Raw genomic sequence first — 6,171 nt, 5'->3', positions numbered from 1 at the left:
AATGAATCACAAGCTCCTGCTTCACTAAAGGACGAGCTATGTATAGATCGTCATAAGCTTTTAGCAGTCAATGGAACAGTGACCTTTGCATTTCACAGACTGACTAAAAACTCAACATGGATTATAATCTAGTCATACTACCACATTGAGGTTTGTAAATACTAGTCGGACAAGTGTGCTGGCTGTAAGGTGATTAAAATATTACAAAATGTGCTCATTTGCTCCTATGACGAACCGACATACCCTTTTTAAATGCCCCTTTTATAATAGAACAACTCGGGCGTCATAATGATGGTAATAATTAATGTTATTTCATTAATGAACATAACATCTGTCTTCAGTTTATGCAGGTCCTCGAGATTTTTCGGATAATATTTAAACAATAAACGCTACTTGAAATAAAACAATTATTCGGAACTACCTTGATTACACATACCGAGCAATTATAAAATGATTATTTGTTTATATAATAACACATTTTTCTTTTGGGTTATCTAATAAACGTTTCCTCAAATACGCCCTAAAATACACAGTGAAATTCGTTTTAATATCTTACAGAAAACACACATTCTTAAATGGGTACAATGTTTCAGGGGCAAAATTGAATACCCGCTACATAGTTTAACTGATTACATTGTATAATAGATTTATAAACCAATGGCAACCCTAATGGGCACAATAAGGAACTGTAAAATTGACACAGGACAGTTACAAGCCTTAAAGGACACTTAAAGGACACTTGAATGCGATATTTCAAAAACAATTACAGTATGGTTTATGAGGTCTGGACCTTTTTCTGAACAAACACATTGCTATTACATTGGGCTCTTTCCAGATAATTTACAATATCATCATAATGAAAAATGTTGTCCTATTGATCATTGTTAAGAAACAAATAAAAAATATTCAAGTAACAAATCACACGAGATAAATGAGTGTATCTACACAAATTTTTTTTAATATGTATAAAAAAATATTACCCTATCCCAACCCACTTTAAACACTTAATTGACCATTTCCATATTTAAAAAGCCTTATTTAAAATATACTAAAAATTTCCCAAAATGGGGGGGGGGGGGGTTGTTTTCTAAGTTTGCCTAAATTTTCTTTAAGGTATATTTTATTTTGTTGCAAAATATAAAATACGTTTAAAGTGTAGTTGTTATCTTATTAGACTTTGACAATATCTGGTTCATTATTTGCTATAAAATTTGACATCATTTAGCCGTTAATACTACAATAATTATATAATTAAAATCAAACACTTTCTTCCTTCTATAAGGGATCTGACAGATTAAGAAATAATGTTTAAAAAAGTTTCCCCTTTTTAGGTCATCAGTTTCCATGCAGTCTAGCCTATTTGAATACTTTTCAAAGCTGAGGTAATGCATTAGGAATATACTACCTTAAATATGTATTTAGAATAAATCGAGCTTTGACACATAAGCATGGTATATTATATTGAGTGTGGTACACTCTTGTTTCCATATTGCTTGTAGGATAGCGACTACAAAATTCAATTCATTTTAAATCGAAAATTATTTAATTAAATTTGAAAATTTTCAATTTTACACGGAAAAAAATCAAGTTCATTATACAAATCAAGTGGCATTTATTTAAGAATAAAAAAATTCACTACAAATATTTAACTGTTAATTTCTTTATAACTTTCAATGTGTCAGACAATGTATGTGCATAACTGACTTCGTAACCCGAAATACAAAAGGCAACAAAAAGAAGTATTTGACGTGAAAAGAAAGGAAGCGTCAAGGTACCTTGACCAACTTTTAGGTAATTAATTTTGAGAGGGTCCAAGTTTCGCGAGTATTTCAGAAGATCGATGACGATATTAAGAGGTTGCTTCTAATATTGTTGATTTCTGTAACGGAGCCATATATAATATTTTCGTAGAAAAAAAATGGGTGCTTCGTTATTTCCTTGCCTGTAATGACAAGTGTTGAAAACTCGTTGAAAATACTAAAATGGTTCTAGTTTCGAGGAAATTCCTGAGGCCATGGGAGAGGGGCGACGAGAGATTCAAAGCACAGATTATCACAACAAATGATTGATTTTGATTAACTTTATTATTTTTTATCAGGGCTTCTACTTGATTCTAGAAATAAATATTACCTTAAGTATGAATATGCAGACGTGTTATTATACATATTGAGTATATTGAATGAGTGTATGTTTAATACTGAAATTATTGAACGAGTTGAATAAAATTATATTTTGCAAGCCTCGGAACTTACACGAATATAATATTCTATCAATCACATACCAGAAATAAAGACCGTATGAAGTGATAAAGAAACATTTTTCATTGAAGCGTCTATAGTATAACGCTAACATTTAGCGCGTCTTAACGCTATGTTTATATTATAAGTTATAAAGATTGTTGACAGGTTATGGCCCTATATAAACGGCTGTTTGTAAATATAACCCGAGCCGCTAGGCGAGGGTTATATTGCAAACAGCCGTTTATATACGGCCATATAACCTGCCAACAATCTTTATAACGAATTTATAATTCAGCAAACATCATTTTTCAGAGAAAAAAGTAAGAAATCTTCATTATTCGACAACAGCCGTGTATATAAAACTATATAAACGTCACGATTATCCATTGAAAAGCGACACTTGAGATATATTACACTTCAAAAATGTGTTGTGTTAATTTTAGTCATGTCACATACTTGTTAAAAAATCTGTTGTTTTTTTTTGTTGTTGTTGTTGTTGGTTTTTTTAATCTAATTCCAAATAAAAACACTTTTTGGAAAGGCTCTGTAAAAAGAAGAAAATGAATGATTACCAAAGGTTGAACTAATTTTTCAAATGGTAACAATTGTGATAGCATAAATATATTTTTACCCTCCATTATAATAACAAATTAAAATACTTTAGTTTATGTGTAAAGAGTACAGTATATTAGATATATTTTAGCAATTCAAAGAAATTAGAAATATATTCAGACAGCAGGTCAGAGAACTGCAAACCGTAATTATCTTTAAAACCAAGGATTTTCTTATTCGATAAATTATTTTAGATATTGTTAATATTGTTTGTTTTTGTTTATTTGAGTTTTACAGCAGACTGACACTCACTAGCTATACCATACCGAAAACAAGTTATTCTCGCTGTCATTGATAAATTATGAAAAAATTTCGAGATATATTTAGATATCGTTATAATTTTAATAACTGAGCCTCGATGCATGTATGGAATACACTTGTTTATTTTATCACATACCAATGCCGATTTTGCGACTCCGTAAAAACTGTATTGCACGGCCGTGCATAAATTTGACATGACGTCATTTGCGTTTTATAATACTGCACGTTTGTTATAATTTATCAATGACAGCGAGAATAACTTGTTTTCGGTATGGTATAGCTAGTGAGTGTCAGTCTGCTGTTAAACTCAAATAAACAAAAACAAACAATATTAACAATATCTAAAATAATTTATCGAATAAGAAAATCCTTGATTTTAAAAATAATTACGGTTTGCAGTTCTCTGACCTGCTGTCTGAATATATTTCTAATTTCTTTGAATTGCTAAAATATATCTAATATACTGTACTCTTTACACATAAACTAAAGTATTTTAATTTGTTATTATAATGGAGGGTAAAAATATATTTATGCTATCACAATTGTTACCATTTGAAAAATTAGTTCAACCTTTGGTAATCATTCATTTTCTTCTTTTTACAGAGCCTTTCCAAAAAGTGTTTTTATTTGGAATTAGATTAAAAAAACCAACAACAACAACAACAACAAAAAAAAACAACAGATTTTTTAACAAGTATGTGACATGACTAAAATTAACACAACACATTTTTGAAGTGTAATATATCTCAAGTGCTCGAATGTATTTTCTTAAAGTGTATAAAGGTGATTTTACGCTCCTATCATTCATATTTAAAGAAACAAAAGATACTACCTATATTAAAGATATTGTTTGGATTTCATTGTTATGTTTCAAAATGCTTATATGTAAAGAATAAGTTCGTATTTTTCCTGAAGAGCGAATGGTGCATTGCTTAACAGTTAAAATCATACTTAAAATAACAGCATAATAATTATTATATTGTTCCTGTCTGCATACAATTTATTCAAATTTTAACAAGAGCTGTGCATTAATTGCAAAGATTGATGATATAGACAATTAAAAATAAAAAATTACATTGAAATGCCGCTGTAGTATTGATATTTTTTCATTAGAATATTTAAGGTAAAATAATAATTTCTGGTTACAATATAACATCTGTTTACTGTAATACTCAGTAATACAATCACCTTAAATTCACATTTGTACCATTTTTGGTCAGAACTAAAAATAAAAACATTTTTAATATAGTTCGACAATAAATGTAACACAGATAAATAACTTATTTTGTGTCTACTAAAGTCTTGATACTGACACTGCTAATCGTATTGCATATCAAATTTTTCGATAGCTGTAAAGACAGAATCCGCAACCTTATCTAAACTCGTTTCTTTTCCTAGAAAGTAATCACACGCATGAAAGACGTTGAATCCACCAATGATATCTTGAGCGGCTTCTGTCTGATCTGATTCTTTAAAATGCAATAGTACAACGATAACTCTTTTTAGATACTGGTCTGAAATTAAGAAAAGAGAAGTTTAGTTGCTTGAATAGATATTGAACAAATACTAAAATACATAGATGTATCATTGATCTTGATCACATTGGAGAAATTAAAAAATTCATAGACAAAGGAAAAGTAGTCATGCATTCGTTCCGATTTATAATATACACAGATAAGCCACACAAACACGAACATTCAATAATTATTATTGCATATCTTTGCATTTGTCTATCTGTTGATATTTCCTTTGTTATCTTAAATATCTCATAATGTAATGTCTCGCATGTCGCGTAAGGCTCGTGCAAAACATCTGAATATATTTAATGTTTAAAAACTTTACTGTCCTATCATAGTTCACATAAGCTTTTCCATTTTGAAAATATACAACAAAACATTATAATTTTGTTTATTTTTTCCTCTATTTACTTCTATTTCTAAAACATAATGATTTCAAGTTTGATGAGCCTTACTCGATTCACCTCAGATCTTTCTTATATGAAACCATCACTTGGTAGTTGCAGGAGCCGGAATTGAAAGAACGTAATGCTTAAATAAATATGTTTAGAATGAAAAAGCAAATTGTATAAGCGTGTTTCATCTGAGTAAGATTGAGCAATTTTCTGCTAACCTTCTATGCTAGAAAACGTTGCGGTTACATCGGATATAGCTCTTGAGTGGATGAGAGAAATCACAAGTAAAGGTTTTTCATTTTGAGCCAACGCATTTTCTAGGTTGTCGGTAAATTCCAGAACAATGTTTTTCTTCTGTAAAAGTCGGTTGAGGTTATTCAGACATTGTTTGTGCCTATTTGAGGTGGATTCTTCTCCGCAATAAACCGCAATCTAAATATTATAAGAAGATAAACATAAACATAATTGTATAAAAATATTGATTTATTTAAAGATAATCATCTATAAAATATTTAATTGCTAGAATCGGTTTTAACGTGGTCGGTAAAAAGTACAAAAATTGAGACTGTGTTAAAATTAATTATGTTTTCATGGTATTCAAAACGATAATTTTATTTTTACTTATACTTATACTTTTTATGTTAACTATTATAAATAGGCATGAATCCATTTATTTCTTTAAGATTCTGAAGCTAATATTCAAGTGTTATACCTTCTGGGTTTTTAAGGCCGGAACATTGATTTTTACTGTCTGCTTACTCACGTACTTTTTTCGTAAATGAGTGCCTTCCTTGATATCTACTGTAAGTTCCATGTAATTCTCAAGTACCTTAACAAAGATGGTTCAAAGTCAAAATGGGCAACTTCGCACACATATTTATAAAACTTTTCTTAAACTATCATAAGATCATTAGAAGTTCAATCTTCTAATCTTAGCAATATATCTTACATTGCGTTTTCTTTCTTATTGGATAAACGTCATGTTTATGTTATGTTTATGTTTTTAAATAACTGAATTATCTATTTTCTGCATTTTGTGAGACTAATTTGCATTTCTACTTACCTTTGACTCGCCAGCCGTGTTATGTTCAGCTTTATGGTCAAAATCCTTATGCAATACAATCTTCAAACTTAAGCAAGCCTCCC

At 29.6% G+C, this 6,171-nt stretch overlaps 1 long non-coding RNA gene across 1 annotated transcript; it reads right to left on the bottom strand.

The window, feature by feature from the left end:
* Positions 1-4,203: 4,203 nt before the first annotated feature.
* LOC132725297 (uncharacterized) lies at positions 4,204-5,453 on the bottom strand. The gene is made up of 2 exons (XR_009625028.1): positions 5,244-5,453; positions 4,204-4,627 (listed from the first exon to the last, which is right to left on the bottom strand). It is a non-coding gene; the product is annotated as an uncharacterized LOC132725297 (long non-coding RNA).
* Positions 5,454-6,171: the final 718 nt, after the last annotated feature.

Source organism: Ruditapes philippinarum, unplaced genomic scaffold (assembly GCF_026571515.1).
Source record: "Ruditapes philippinarum isolate M1 unplaced genomic scaffold, ASM2657151v2 ctg2355_1_1_1_1, whole genome shotgun sequence".
In the NCBI taxonomy this organism is placed as follows: Eukaryota; Metazoa; Mollusca; class Bivalvia; order Venerida; family Veneridae; genus Ruditapes; species Ruditapes philippinarum.
The sequence above is the reverse complement of the archived record's forward strand: the minus strand, read 5'-3'. Positions and strand labels throughout refer to the sequence as shown.